The sequence below is a fragment of the Zootermopsis nevadensis genome, unplaced genomic scaffold, assembly GCF_977971745.1.
Source record: "Zootermopsis nevadensis isolate Lab colony 2312 unplaced genomic scaffold, Znev_1.0 Znev_ptg000061l, whole genome shotgun sequence".
In the NCBI taxonomy this organism is placed as follows: Eukaryota; Metazoa; Arthropoda; class Insecta; order Blattodea; family Termopsidae; genus Zootermopsis; species Zootermopsis nevadensis.
The window spans coordinates 10,254,680-10,269,536 of record NW_028259192.1 but is presented as its reverse complement, the minus strand read 5'-3'; the positions used below and the strand labels follow the sequence as shown (position 1 = coordinate 10,269,536).

General features: G+C 39.8%; 1 protein-coding gene across 8 annotated transcripts in view; it reads right to left on the bottom strand.

The window, feature by feature from the left end:
• The window catches only part of LOC110838220 (beta-1,4-glucuronyltransferase 1), a 142,391-nt gene that overhangs the window by 111,895 nt on the left and 15,639 nt on the right, over positions 1–14,857 (bottom strand). For 3 of the 8 annotated variants that reach the window (XM_087340880.1, XM_087340879.1, XM_087340884.1), the window contains exon 2: positions 800–886. The exons of the other annotated variants lie outside the window; for them this stretch is intronic. The gene's annotated coding sequence lies outside the window, so the exon portion shown is untranslated. The remainder of the gene's footprint in view (positions 1–799; positions 887–14,857) is intronic. 8 annotated transcript variants of the gene reach the window in all.

Below are 14,857 nucleotides of genomic sequence, written 5' to 3'. Positions count from 1 at the left end.
CTACACTCTACTTTACTCTACGCTCTATAATCTACTGTACTTTACTCTGCATAGGAATTTTATTTCAATCATTAACGTCCATAAGGAATGAAAGTAAAAAATAAAGTTATACAACGCACGGACTAAACACGAAGAACATGTAGGCCTATAAAGACTTAGGTCTAAGACGTTAACTGCGCAAATTCCGGTAGGTATAGAATGGCTAACAGCTTATGGAAAGGATGTGAACAGTTTACATGTAATATATAAACTAGCTCCATCTATAAGTTTGCTTACCAATCAGTTCTAAAGTCGTGGAATTTACTATCTGCTCAAAAGTACTGATGTATACAAGTGTTGTGTAAAAGAGTATGTTTATATAACACGTGATCAATTTTAGCAGAATGAAGATTTTCAAGTTGCTTTATATCTTTTTACCGCCATACGTTTAGTTTTTAAATCATATGACACGGACTGATTTTCTAATATAACAATTATTTCGTGTCCAAAGCATTATAATGTACGACATTGTTCTTAACACTCTCATTACTTACTTTTAACCACGGATATTTAATTACGGAGTTAAGGAGAATCTATAAATTAGCCCAGGTGTCCTACCAACTGTCAAAGCCAACGAAAAGTTGGGACCCGCAGTTGCTCAGGCACTAGAAGAAAGGGTCGTCAAAGTATCAAGTAAGTATAAATTAGCTACGCGCCATGGTCAGGAAAAAAACGCATTAACAACGAACAAATTCACAAAAAAAAGAGCAAAACTTTTACAACTAATTGAGTATAAAATATATGATTACACAATGTTTACCTTAATTCGAAAGACACGATTAGTCACAGTCAGAGAACACCATTTTCAGTTCGCAGTATGGGTCAAACATTCACTTGTTTCACTCACCTGAAAAGAAGAAACAAAAGTTAGTTTGAATGACTACGGTGGCCGAGAGATAAAATTTTAGATCACAAACCCGATGTTCGATCGCCAACTGGAAATCTACGGGTATTTTTAGCAAGCTTTATTTCTAAATCTGCAGCAGGCTTGTTCATCAACTTCCGAAACATGGCATAGTAATGGAAACAGTCAAACAAATTACCGACTACACTGTAATTAGCATCTGGGTAGAACTTCGCGTGCTTTAAAGAGGCATTCTCCGTCATCAATATGGACAGAGTCTTTCTTTGATATAACACCGATGTGTCTTGTATTGTTGAAGCGTAAAATTTCAGACAGACTTCAAAGCGGAAAAAAAGAACAAAAAAACTTTCATTTTCTAAAAATATCTACGACGCAGCAAGAGCGAAACTTCTTACGCCCTAGTTCACTCGCAACCAATGCAGATTCCTTGATCGTGTCAACGTAAGTGGAACTGACTTGACTACTTAGAAAGGCACTTACATTTATAGTACAGCAATGAAGAAAGGAGACTGTGCTAACCTAATCAGACTGTTTTATTGAAGATGGCTGTCTTCTGGGATTTAGCGCCGTGTAGTCTGGTAGAAGTTTACCAATGTTTCAGAGGTCCTCGTTGCCTCAACGATCAGGGCGATGGGTTAGCCGCGCGAGTGGACATTCACTTTTCCAAAATTATCCAAATTACATTCGGCAAAAAGTTAAAGTGCAGAATGCAGACTCCCGGGTTATTTTGCCATGTCGTTACTAAAGTTTCAGATGAATATATCCCATCCATCTTCAAGATATCGAAATCGTCATCGTATGAAACCCAAATCTCGCAACTTAATTAAATTCGTGTAAGCCACCTTCCAGACTAAATGTAAAGATTAAAATACAACAAAATTGGAAGGCGTACTCCTTGGAGTACACGAAAGTACAAAGGTGTTGCAACGCCACGAGCGGTGACGGCGACAGAGTGACCTAGGGAATAAAAATTCTATCCAAGGTCACTTTTGCAACACTGAACCAACGGTAATGTTGCAACAATGCACTCAAATATCATTACTGTAACAATGTTATGAAATACGCGGCAGACCGACAGATATGGACGGACCCATAAGGTGTTCTTTGTTTACGTTAAATAGTGAAGAACATCTACAATTGTAAACAAACTAATTATAATTTTACGTGGCGTTAATATGGATCAAACTGTCTCGCTTTGATGGAATGTCACAGATGGGGTGTCTCTGATGAAAATGGACCTAAAGGAATGAAAGTAATAGGAGAAGGAAAATTACACACAGAAGGGGTTCAAAATTTACTTTTCACCAAATACGCGGAGCATGAACCACGCATGAAGAAGATAAATGCAAATAAAAATTTTGTAGAACACTTAAAGAGGAACAGAAACACCATTTGACGGGACGGAACAGAGCATAAACCATCACGAATCTGCAATAAGAACACAAGTCGAGCTCACACATAACTCTAAAGACGATTGTCTTCTGAGTCGTTGCGCCGTGCAGCCTGGTCGAAGTTTGCCGACGTTTCAGAAGCGCTTGCTGCCTCCATCATCAGAGCTTCGTCCAATGCACAAATACCGGTTAATTTCTACCAGACTGCACGGCCTAACAACCCAGAAGACAGCCAACTTCATACTCGTCGTCATGATAACTTGAAATTTCGACACACGAGCAGTCTGGACGGAAGGAAGACAATGATCTAGGTTCCTGTCTCTGCAACTTCCTCAACTCCAAATTGCAGTGCGGTTGAAACCTCGACATTTTTATAAATAATCGTTTCAGGTTCGTGTAAGTCAAAGAGGATGAAAACTGTTATTAACTAATAACGAGTTGGAGCGGCTTCTCTCTCACGACCCCCCGCCCCCCGATCAATTATCCAATGATATGAAGATGAGAAGCGACAGCTCAGTGAAGGCGACGTCGAAATTCCAGAGTTTATCGGAAGGGGGGGGAACGTTTCCCTTCATCACGACATCCAGACAGACCGTCTCTTCAACGTACACAACGGTTGCCGGGGAGAAAAATCACCAGAAACTTGAACGTGTCCTTCATCTTGTTCTGAGCTACAAGATGCCCGGAGCTTCACTTCCACGCCCCCTTTACACCTACACGGTCTTGTCATGTGGCATGGGGGGGGGGGACTTCATTTTCACTTTTGCCGATCAAATAAGAATTATCCATGCCACTGTACAGAATTTAGCAGAATAGTGTAATATGACTCGGACTGTCGAAGACAGGACTGGCGGTTGGGCTGCTAGGCCGGATGCATGACGAATTTCTTATAAGCCAAAGATATTTGACGACGATGAATCTACTGAGGAGACTTTAGTAACGAAAGAGACGAACAAACAAACTAGCGAACTCCATGGAGCAGAGTGGTGCTTGAGAAGCGGACAGTCAAATTTCCAACTTTTTATGAAACCGAAAGGTTCATTACCGTGTTCTCTAGGACCCGCTTTCGGTCCCTACCCACAGGCAAATAAACCCAGTCCACTATCCTGTCCATTCCAAGGTCTTTCAAATGCTCCCTTCCGTACAGGTACTTTCAAACCAAAATTCTGTAGGCATTTATTTTTCCCATACGTTCTACATACCCCACAACACATAATTCTTGTGTGTGTGTGTGTGTGTGTGTGTGTGTGTGTGTGTGTATCCCTAATATTTTTTGAAAAATGATCGATAAGAACCAATACAAAAAAATCAGTTACTCGTAAAACAGTAAGCCTGGGTTCTCTTTTAAGATATGCTACATACAGTACGTGTGTAGAAAACGCGTAGATGAATACATACAAGAATAAGAAGTAGGAAGTGGTTCAAAACTCCCTTTGCACACACACGACCTAGGTTGACGTTACGAATGTCACGTGACTGCATGACCCTGACCACTTATAACCGGTTAAGTTCATCATGAGAAATAAATTCGTGTTCTTACAGGTGTACAGTGACCTTTCAATAGCTCCGGACACATATGTATATCTAAATGAGCCGAAGTCAGCCGCCATCTTGAGGAACACTGACGGAGGTCACCAGCAAGAAATGTACAAGATAGTCACGATGTCCCTTCGAAAGTTCCTAACAATAGGATATGGGCAGCAATTTCTATAAGTCTCTTAAATGGTGCACAGAAGTGTCAATCAAACGGCATATCTGAACACGATTCAGACGCGATTCATTTATCAAATGCGTCAGATGAGTCCCAAATCAGCATGCATCTTGCAGCAAGACGGTGAACAAACATATTGTGCTAACCCAGCTCCAGAATAGCTGAAACACGTTCAGTGGACGAGGATCTGGTAGGGCATGGACACCTCTGAGCCCAGACTTGACAACATGCGACAGTCCATTCCGGGACATTTTAAAGTAGAAGATTTCTAAAATATGATTTAAAACTCTTCCAGAACAGCTTTCAGGGACTGCTTTTATGAAATGCAGCTTTCAGCATTGAAGTAAATGTCGAAAGAACACGGAGACTGATCAAATAATATACGGAGAATGGAGGACACATGCAGATATGTTATAATGTTTCTGCAAGGGAACTTTGTGACCACTCCGTCGTATGTGTATGTAACATGCATAAAACGAGTCCACATGTTCTGTCTCAAGTCACAAATCGATGAAAGTAGACGAATCTGATATTAGGCGTAAACACGAAAAGATGCGGGTTACAGTTCATGTTACTTCATACAATTCTATTACACTAAACCCAAATTAAAATCCATTCAAATATACAAAAAAAAAAACTCGTTCGCAGAACAAAACAATACAGATTCATATGAAACGTTTGCTATGGTAAATATTCAACGAAACACAAGAAAGTAATAATTACTGACTCTACAGAATATTTTTTTGTAGTGTAAATGCCTTTGTAACAGTATCATTGCAGGTGAGACAAAAAAGTCAATGTGGTATGCAAAACAGCACGAAATCGACTCAGAATGTGTGTGTTCCATTCGAGTAATCTGGAACACGGCTGTCTGCTGGGCTGTTATGATCGCCCTGAAGATAGAAACAGCAAACAACTCCGAAACATCGGTAAACTTCTACCAGACTACACGGCACAACAACCCAGATGACAGCCATCTTCGGGACTCACCGCGTGAGAATCTTTAAGCTCACGGGATAATTTCTTTTCCGCACTGCGTCTTCCCATCGAACGTTGCCACAAATTAAAAGTGTGTGCAGTCAGCTGTTGGGATCCAGACACGCTGACATCCGGCGGGAAGTTAAACAGGAAATGACGTAGTAGATACTACATTCCTTTTATCGGAGTTCCCAAGACATTTTCATTTAGCAGGACACGTACAATGAGCCCCAGCAGTTCATCAAGAATAGCATAAATTAGGATCCATTCATGTTTCACGGCGCCATGTAGTCTTGTGGGTGATTACCAAGGCTTCAGCGGGAAGCCTGTAACCACCTACGCGACTTGTCAACCCAAAAGACAAAAACGACAGTTCATAAGCCTTGAGAATCTCAAATCTAATACGAGAAATTCAGCTTATGAACGTTTCTCTTGTCTGAAAAGCCCAAATGCAAATTCGTGTTTAAAGTAGCGCCGATCAGAAATATACATGAATTTACGTCAAATATATTATCTTCTTTCAGCAAACTTACTTTCTATCTCTTTACTTGTCGGTTTGTACGCCTACGTCTACGAGACACACAGTCCAATATTTCTACACATAAACCCTTGTACCTAACAGCAGAGCTGTTGCAAATGAATAATACAGTAGAGTAGACAGAATAGTGTGTTTACAGTACCTTCGTTCTAGTTTCACGTTGTAACATGTTATTAATTTGTATTCTTGTGGCTCTACTTTAAATCGATATTTCTCCCAACCAGACTCTGAAACTCGATGTCCGACTATAGTAACCGTCACCAACTTGCATGTTTCAAGGTCAGAGCAAAATTGCACAACGTTGCAACACGAACAGGGGAGCAACGCTGTACTGTTTAACTTTTTGACGCTTGGTACGGGGAAAGAGGGAAGTCTCCAGTGGTCTTGAAAAAGCATGCAATTTGGTGACGGCTACTATACTGCACAATACTGTGACGTAATGGGTGATTACACAGTGGGTTTTTTAAAACACAAGATAGATTTATTTCACATTATTACAACTGATTATTTCACTGGATTAATATCTGTCGCTTCACAAATCAAGGCCCTAATATCCGAATACGTCCTCTTCTACACATCGTAATACTCACCTTCCGATCTCGTGGCGTCCGTCGGTAACCGCTCACATCTGCAGCTACTGAGCTTATTTAGAGCTACATTTACTCAGGAACTTAACAAATTGAAAGTAACTGGGCAAAACGAAAAAAGGAAAGCACCGGATACACCCTTTTAACTTGCACTTTAAATGTAAATATGAAGCCACAGCTCAGCCAATCAAATCATTGATGGAAAACCATAATAACGCTTAGCATCATTTAAAATACAACAAAAGGATTTCCTTGCTATTTGTTTGTATTTATTCTGTAATTTATTAAAGAATATTCCAGTATCTCAGAGCATATAGCGTCCAATGATGTAATAATTAATAAATGAATTGAAAATAACTTGGAACGAAGCTGTACTTGTCTAACTTAAGGAACAATCCAGCAATTTGCTTATAAAATGGCAAAAACGTCAAATACGATAGCAAGTGAGGATATACGTATATGTAGAACTGCGCCACCAACGGGCCTTTTGTCCATCTCCCAGATGGATGTTACATGAATAATGTACAGTCACACTGGAATTATATTGACAGCAGAAATTGAAGGACTCGGAGAAAAAAATGTCCCAGTGCCACTTTGCCCACTGTAAATCCCATGCGGACTGACCAGGGCGCAAACCGTCTCCGACGTCAAGACGCGACGCGGTTTCGCCTAATGTACCTGCGGTTTTCCACATCTAGGCAGTTTTGGCAACCGCTGAATTTGGTTTTATGTATCAGCAATGATTTTTTATGTACCTACGGGGGGGAAAACAACAGACTTTCGCAAGAGGCCATTCCCACGTGCCGGGGGCAGGGCTACAATATTATCTAAAACTAGTTTCCTAGCTTCAAGACTTCCGTTGCAGTGCGTCGTTCTGTAACACAGTTTCTTTTTCAATCTATTTTAAGTATGTCCAGTATTGTTTATGAAGCTGGCTGTCTCCTGTGGTAATGTGCAGTTTAGGCTCCACGGCACTGAGAAAAATAAGGGAAAACATCAGGATATCTTCCCTCAGAACCGAGATGTGAACCAAGGACCGCCTGAAGGATTAAAGTGGGTTGTATTGCCCTAAGTAGGTCCTGTTGTGTGCCTTATGCGTGTCAATCCCACGTCCAATGAGCTGTACACCAAATGTCTACGGGATTCAATCTTTTCAAAATAATTTATTAAATAAAACAGCCTGTCCTTGGAGTATGATTACTCGCAATTTTAAAAACACAAACTCAAACAGTGGGTACTGAAACTTCCCTGAAAATGCATCTTCACATCCTGATCCATGCTGTTAACTGATCAGCTCCGATATCTTTCGCCGATATACTGGACAGAAAGTTGGATGGCCCTCCGAGTAGAATCTGGACACAAGTTATGGTTCGAACTCGAGAATCCAGCACATGTCTCGAATAACAACGCTTGGTCTTTTACTATGGTTTGACGAAGTCATCTGGGGTTATTCTTTCACGCCAAAGTGGAAGGCCACAAGTAAAACGAAAGTCTACTATGAAATCTTACTGGCTGTTACATTGGGAAGTGGGCCACCAACAGGTCAAGCAACCTTAAATGCCCTCAAGCTAACCTCAAATTCTTTCACGGAATAAATTAATGCAAAGCAACAAGAATTCGACACAGGGAAATAAGGATGGCCGAAATATTGGTCAATATTATACCGACATTTTACAGACTGTTTCCAAGCTACACGGCTATGTTTGGTACAGTTTAGTTTAGATTATTTTGTCTTCCCGTTTCCTGTCTGAAAGACGTACGGAAAAGAATAAAGATTAACATAGGCCTATATAAAACCATTATTTTAACTGTTGCTTTATATGAGCGTGGTATTTGACTCTCAATTTACAGGAAAAACACCGTCTGTGTGTGTGTCTGAGAGATGAGCAGAAGTCTGCACGGGCCGAAGTTTTAGAATTTAACCTTGCCCAGACCGGGAAGCATTTGATCTAAGCCCGAAATTTGTCTTCAAATATTTTACCCGTAGTCCACCTGATCCAGAGTTACTTTCATTCAAACCCGAATGAAGACCACATATTTACAATCTGCCCTGATTATCGTATCATTAATACATTTTTCTTTTAATGAATACATGCCAGTAATCGTTGGACAAAAGTATTTAACGACACTAATATCTGAGGTTATTTTAGCTTTCTGGTACTATTTCTGAGTGGGAGAAGCTACGAAAATTCCAGAGAAAATTAAATCGGTGGGATTTGTTTCCTGAGCCCGATAGTCAATCCGGCCCGAAGATACCGGTCACGGCTCTAAGGTCTGAGCCGGATCCCTGCAAACCTCTAGAGCAGTGATATTCAACCTGGGGTACGCGAAGACATCTTAGGGGGTGCGTGAAATTTAAAAAATATATATATATATATATTATTTTATGATAAACACTGAATAATCAGTAATGTAATTTTGTTGTTGTTGTTGTAGATTATATACTATGTATAACTTGAATTATACACCAACAACTTTCGGGGTACAAAGTTGAAGAGAAATTAAATCTGGGGGTACGCGGACAAAACAAGGTTGAACACTCTCTAGAGGACGGTACTCAGGGGAATACTCGAACCTAATATAGCAGAATGGATGGCTATAGAGAAATTCATTTCATTATAATAAATAAATAAATATTTTTTATTTATTTTTGGTTCAACATTTTAAAGACGTTGCTCTAACTGTGCATCCAGAACATATAAATACATGGCGAACTGGAAAGGATGTAGGAGGAAGCAGACGCGGTATTATTTAAGGTGCTGCTGTTCTGGTATTTACCTTGAGGGACTAACTGACTCAGTCTCTAGGCGGAGTCTAAACCCTGATTCTTTATAATACAACGCAAAGGTGGCAACTGGCCGATCGCGCGACTTTCGGTGAGATAAATGCATAATGAGGAGATTAATAATTTGTAATCTTCGCCATGCAAGGAAAGACAAGGTCGGGTGGGTCTACCACGCAAGTGAGACGAAATCTCCAATGCAGAACTTTAGTCCAAAAGCCTCGAGGCGGAGACCAAGGCTTAAGTAAGTGTATAATATTAAAACGGATATTAAATTAACAGGATGCGAGGATATAAACTGGAGTCATATGACTCAGGACGGTAAACAACGGACTCTTGCGAATATGGCAATGAACTTCGGGGTCTAGGAAGGACGGAGATAATTTCGTGAGCAGTCGGCTTCTGGTTTTAGATTCCTCGATTACCATTCCGTTCCGAACCACACATTCACCGTGCGCCATTAATTTTGTAGTAAACTGCATTTCTTGCACTAAAACAATGTTAAAATAAAGCACTCCACACAAGCTCTTTGTCCGAACACGTCACCGTAAAATCGCAAATATCGTCTCTTCCAAACGCAAAAGTCGTAATCGGAAATAACTGTATTCTCGGATGTTGCACCGTGTAGTCTATTATATACTGACTGACGTTTCAGAGTAGTTATTGTCCCCATCATCAGCGTGATTGCGAAAGAAGTAAACAACTCTGAAACGTCGGTCATTATCTAACACAGGCACAGTGGCGCATCCCAAAAGAGAACCATCTTTATACTCGTCGCCGTGAAAATCTGAAATCTAACAAAGGGCCAAGTAATCACTCAAGTAACATCGATTTAATTATTTCTAGTATTCTGTAGACCCTCGCCTTTCTAAACATATTTCACGGTCAAATCTGCATTCTGTACAAAGCAGCCTGAAACTGCGAATCTAAAAAGTGAGCTGGCCTTTGAAAATATCCGTTGCTGACGGAGACTTCCTTGATGTAACCACTGTAATCGTAAGCTGCTTTAAGGCCTACACCAACCACATTGTTCTCCACTGTCCTAACAAAATGCGGAATGTACTATGTTTTAAGGATTTACTACTCCATCTTCAGCTTTGTTCTAGGTTACCTTTGTCCATTCTGAGATCTGTACTAGACTAAGACTGGTCCAACATGCTAACGATTCCAGAGAGATTTGTAAATACATTAAACTTTACCCTTGAATGCACACAGTAAAGTAAGCCTACGTGTTTGAGGATGTTACTGGCTTCGAGAAGACTTAAGGTCTTACTTTTAAGTGATCCTCTCTTCCTGTCTTAAGGAGTCTTAATGACTGAATTACACTCAGCACGTGCGATTAGTGGAAGCAAAGCTCAGGGTGCATCTCTAAGAAGAGTAATCAAATCAGCTCCAAGCTTAAGTCCACAGGAAAGATTAAGATGAATGTGTTGGTTTCCACAGTTTAGTCGCGAGTCTTTGTCATTCACGTACCACAGTTGAGAGTAACACGGTGCTATGGATAGACTTACTGCCTGAAAATGGAAGAAGAATGTTCTCCAAAGACAGATATTTCGTAAGTAATAATGATGTACTATAATAATGGCCAACGACTGTCAAATGCGAAAAACACATGCTTTTATGGTAAGTACACCGTGTCAGCCATAAGCAGGCTTAGCATTTTGTCATTCACATTAGAACATCCAAGTATAACATATCATTAAATGAGAATTAAAAACACATTACAAACCCAAAACTTTTCGGCCTAAACTGGCCATCATCAGGACTTATTGCTATGTTTTATCATTTCAATACATACCGTAACAGTCGCTAGTAGTTTATATGATGGACACAATATACTTTATACACATTAATAAAACGCATATTAAAATTATCAAACTACATAATTAAAAGTTAAATTTTCCTTCACAATAGACGTAAATGTGACACATTATCATTAAAACAGCAGCTCAATCACCAGGAGACACGTGACATCACTCTGCATTACCTCGGTCAAACCTACAGATGTCCGCACCAAATTATGAATTACACTAGAGAAGCCGTCAGAATATATATCGTACATCGGCCTCGTTTACTGAACAATTTAAACATGAAGAAACAAGACTCATCCATAGATAATATATATGCGTGTACTAAGGGAGATAAAACTTAACATACCGCCTTTAACACTACATTTTAATGAAAAACAATTACGTCTTCACTCTTTCAGTTAACTGATAAATTAAATCTGTACTTATATTATTTGTATATACTATTTGTATCAACCAAACAACCTTAACAGAAACTTATAAATTGCAATGATACAGAGGCATAACTCCTTACGATGACCATACAGGTCTCAACATATCGTATTTTAAATTATATCTGGGTGATCTAATATGAATGAGTATAGCACAAAACTTTAAGATTAGCTGCTTTCGTAATTTGGGTTCATTCTGCGTTTCTTAGGTGAAAAGTATATCTGCCTTGTTACATCCAGTGACAGATAATCCTTATTTATTTCGTAACATTAAACCATGTACGTAAACGGCCGTCGGTTTTGCGACGTTTCGTCATCTGCCGAACTCAGAACACTACACTGTTTGTATCACAGTCGTAGGCCCGATTTTGATTTGTTACGTCACTCACTGTGGAACATTATATTCAACAGATAAATCAGAACGCGGCCGTGCCATGTATCAGCATGTAAACCGGTAGGGAATTCTGGCTTAGGGATCGGATCGTAGAGAAATTCAATATTATTAGCCCCCCCCCTCACACACACACACACATACACAAATCGCGCTCTAATGCTAATGCAATGAAACAGCAATATATACGGCTGTTTTTAAAAGAAGTTAATACTTTCGTGCTATTGTTTCCAGATTTTTTGTAGTCCTTTATTTATGATTCCTGTTATCTCGTGATTACCGGTATGGCAATTTCATATTCTACATTCAATTAATTTATATGATTAAATTATTGTTGGTATCCTGCAATACATTCTTATCCAATGATAACACCAGATCTATCAGTCTGTAAAAGTTATCTTCCTTATTTTTAATTACCACGTCTGTGTATTTTCCAAAACCTCTCTGTCTGTCATTGTTATAAAAACCTCTTTTATATTTCTTCGATTGTATGGGTCTGGTTGCGATTTCTAGCCAGACTAGAGCATTTGCTTTAGCTGTCTATTCTGAAAACATGTCTAGTATGTGCCTCTTGGTAAACGCTCTACTGGCTGGCAATTGTTACTGTAATTTACTGCCTCGACACTGGGTTCGCTGCCAGCTGCCAGGCGCCCGGCGTCCGCTTTATGCCGCAGTACGCCTACTAATGGAATAAATTAGGCCATAAACCACGAAACATTAACTTTGAGGTACAGGCCTACACAAAAAATAGTTTGGATTTACTCTATTAATAACTGTTTCAACGTGTCAGGCATTAAAACTTTACAAAAATTCGAGAAAAAATATGACTAGCTAAAATCAAGATGACACGGTTACAATTTTAGAATAAGATGTATGACACTGATATCACAACGTGAAAGTTCATACAAATAGTAAAATATCGGGTGTATTAACATATAATGCCTTCCGCCAACAACAATTTGCAACACAATCAACCATATGAAATTTTAGTCGAAATACAACATAGGAAGAAACCATAAAGGACCGACGAGTAAGTAGGAGGATATATTAAAGCGAATCTTAAAGAAAGATAAGTAAGGTTCTGGACTAAATCATGTCGCTTAGGACTGGAACAAGTGACAGTTTCTTGTGACTATTAGTATCAGACGTTCGGGTTCCATAAATGGCCGGAAACGTACTGACGAGCTGAACGACTACTGGTTTCTCAAGAATGAATCTGCTCTACGTACCGCGTTAAATAACATTCAACTGTTACGCGGAGCAACAGTAGACAAAGAATGAAGGAATTATACATCTCTTGGGTAGTGTTTAATACAAATTCTTAAGAGAGTATTAAAACCGACTGGATCAAATATGCTAGAAGATAAAACGGGAATCTGCAAGAAGCATAAGCCTACAAAATTTACTACTCTTGCATCCTTGAGTTCTGTGCATGCCCAACATAAAGTATCAGATTCGTAATGTGATTTTTGAATCAGGGACCATGAAAATGGTTAACATTAAATCAAAATACTAACTTTCGAAACAAATTTTCTCCATTACACTCCTGTGGAACATAAAAAATGAAGCAAATCAAACGATTTTTTCACAATCATTCACATCTGTACAGCGCAGACAGACCCCCTGCAGTGGAAATTCGAAATCCGATAAATGTTGCCTATTGAGGATTTGTATATTCCATTCCATTAATCATTATCACTGAAAAACGTTATCCCCCCCCCACAAAATATCAGAATTTAGTTCGTCACACGACCCCCGACGTGCAAAGGCAACAAGCTCGGCACAACGCGCACGTGGTTGACTTCTGCGGTCCAGTGGATGTTACGCCCTGTTTCATATTCACGAGGTTCTGGGTTCAAGTCTTTGTTCGGAGACCAGCTGTTGTGAGTTAAGTTTGTCATGGTTTCCTTGGGTCCTCTATTTAAATTCTAGGGCAGAACCTTCGAGCAGACCACGACAACTTCCTTCCGCCTTCTTCCCAATTCATTATTCATTAATCTTCCTACCATACGGTCTAAGATACTGGCTTCATCGTTAAATAATCCATAATAAATAAATGTTACGTCACTTATTTACATTCTCCTTTACAGCTTTCATAACGTTCTTCCAAACCAGTGTTTCTCAAACTCTTCACTGTATACATATCATTGACTGATGTCATAGCAAGTCATTAGCACCATTATTTGTGCGCTCACACACGTATATAATAAACACATATATCAGCATGCATTTGCGTACAGTGTTCTACCTCTGGGCAAACAATTCTTATCAGCGAGTACATCGAAGAACTGAACTCGAAAACTGACTCAACTCGACTACATTCACTCAGCTGGACTCGACTAAGCTCAATTCGATGGATTCACTCGATCAGACTACTCAACTCACTCGATACGATGGGGCTGGAATTACGTGATTGGAATGAACTTGACTACATTCAGTAACTCTTTGAAGAACAGCTCTCAGTTGTCTCACTAAGATCAAAGATCGACACTGGTATCAATTTGAACAAAGTTCTGTCCAGTTAATGTCTTCACAGCTGATTTCTCTGATGTTCTCTTTTACGACAGTATCCTACCTCCTACATATTGTTTTAAATTTCATCCTGCAACAGATGGTATATGACTAAATTTCCATCTAGAAAAGTTATATTTTCCGGTAGGGTTTTTAAGTCAATAGCACGCGTAACACTTAGACGTAGAGCAGCAGAGAGGATTAGCAACACATTTAAGATGGCTGTCTTCTGGGTTGTTGCGCCGTGTAGTCTGGTAGAAGTTCACCGTTTCGTAGGCCGTTGCTGCCTCCATTATCAGGGCGATGAGTGATGATGGAGGCAGCAAGACCTCTGAAACGGTGGTAAAAGTCTGCCAGACTAAACGGTGCTACAACCTAGAAGACAGCCATCTTCGGATTCACAGAGTAACAAATTAACAAATGATTTCGCGGGCATATAACAATTACTCTCGGGCTGGATGTGGCCCGTGGGCAGACAGATTGACCACGCTGCCTTACATTACCAACTTTAACGCACTGTTCTCTTTATACAAGACAGGCACATGCATCATTCACAAAACTGCAGGGCGAACAAACCGAGGCTCATTTGTCTCATCTGCAGAAGTAAGAACATGTTAACATCCATATAAATGATCACGTTTCGGGGAGGTAAGTAACCTGTAGAAGTCTAACTCATGGTATTGCTTTAGCACTCACGTTTAGAAACTGAGAAAAACTACGAAAATCGCAAACCAGATACCTCATTATGTTACCGCTCGAGCTACCCTCCTCAGCTGCGTCTGGCCTCTAAATATTAGAACATAAAATTCGTGGGCGAAAAGCATT